Raw genomic sequence first — 1,572 nt, 5'->3', positions numbered from 1 at the left:
ATTAAATATTTTTAAAATTCTTTTAATCGTAAATAATTATTTCCCCTCTAATCGATATTTAAATTATAATTTTTATATTAAAATTAGTTTAAGATTATATCTTTCGAAAGTCCTATATCTATAATATTAAATATAATTAATATTATTTTTCCTTCGACTATAATATTTAAAAGTAATATTTTTTTATAAACTCTTTAAGTTAAAAATAATCCTTATATAATAATTTATTCCTTTTTTTTCTTTTATAATATCCTAACCTAATATACGAACTATAACGAAATTAAATTCGTTTTTATATTTTTATTTATTAATATTATTATTTAAATATTTTTTTAATATATTATAATTTAAAAATATTTATTTTTCTTACTTCCTTCCTATATAGTAGTAACTTCGTTAACGAATACCGGATTATTATTTTATACCTTTATTTTATATTAATATTTATAAAAATATTATTCGTAATCTGTTAAAAGTTATTGGCTCCCGCGAAGGGCCGTAAATCGTTTTTTAAATAATTATATTATTTAAAAATATCCTCTTACTTTAAGTTATTTAATAATATAAAGTTTTTTAATTATACTTACTTAGTTTCCTCCTATTTTCCGTCTTTTACGTATTTAATATTCTTTTATATATATATTTAATAATAATTCTTCGCTTTACCTTATTAATACCTAATAACTATAACCTTTATAACTCTCGGTCCTTTTAATATAATAATTACTACGATCTTTCTTTTCTATCTAAATTACTTAAGTACCCTATAGTCCCTCTTAAAATATCCTACCTTATTATAATTAAAATACTTAAAATTATTTTTACTTTAACCTTATAACCTTTATTATTAAATAATATTAACTTTTATAAGCCTTACATATATAATCCCCGAAATATAAGTCCCGTGTAACCGTTTTTTCCTTTTATCGTTAAAGTAATAAAATCCTTATACGTATATACTTTTACGCTTTTTATAGTATTAATATTATTAATTATTAATACGGACTATTATTATAATATATTTATTAATAATCTTTAATCGCTTTATTTAATATAATTTATTTTAAATACTATAACGTAATCGGTAATAAATCGAATTTATTTAAAGTTAGTTAGTCGCTCCTAGGTACGTTTACCCTCGTTATACTTTTTAAATATCTCTTTAATCTTCTCTTTAAAGCCTTTATACGACTTAAAATATTTTTTCGTAATATCCTCTTTCTCGTCATACTTATTATCGAAATAATTTTCTAAAATCGGCTCGAACTAAGTAAATACTTTATTTTTAAGCCGGAACGTAGTATATATAACTTTAAATTCCTCGTTTAAGAAACGAAAAGGGTAATACCGAAAGTAAGCTTTAAATTAAATCAGGAACCCTTTTAGCTCTCCCTTTACGCCTCTATAGTAATCGGGTACCTCGAGCTTAGCACGCTCTCCCTCCCTACGTAAGGTACATATCTCCTAGTAGAGTATAGCGTTTTTTTACGTAAAGATATTATAGGAAAGGCGTAATTTATCTTTAAGCTTTTAAATATAAGCGAGAAGCTAATCGATAGTAGGTTAGGTCGA

General features: G+C 22.6%; 1 annotated feature.

Moving 5' to 3' along the window:
- Positions 1-51: 51 nt before the first annotated feature.
- Positions 52-1,569: a repeat region (transposon crapaud).
- Positions 1,570-1,572: the final 3 nt, after the last annotated feature.

The sequence above is a fragment of the Podospora anserina genome, chromosome 6 (genome assembly GCF_000226545.1).
Source record: "Podospora anserina S mat+ genomic DNA chromosome 6, supercontig 2".
NCBI lineage: Eukaryota > Fungi > Ascomycota > Sordariomycetes > Sordariales > Podosporaceae > Podospora > Podospora anserina.
The sequence above is the reverse complement of the archived record's forward strand: the minus strand, read 5'-3'. Positions and strand labels throughout refer to the sequence as shown.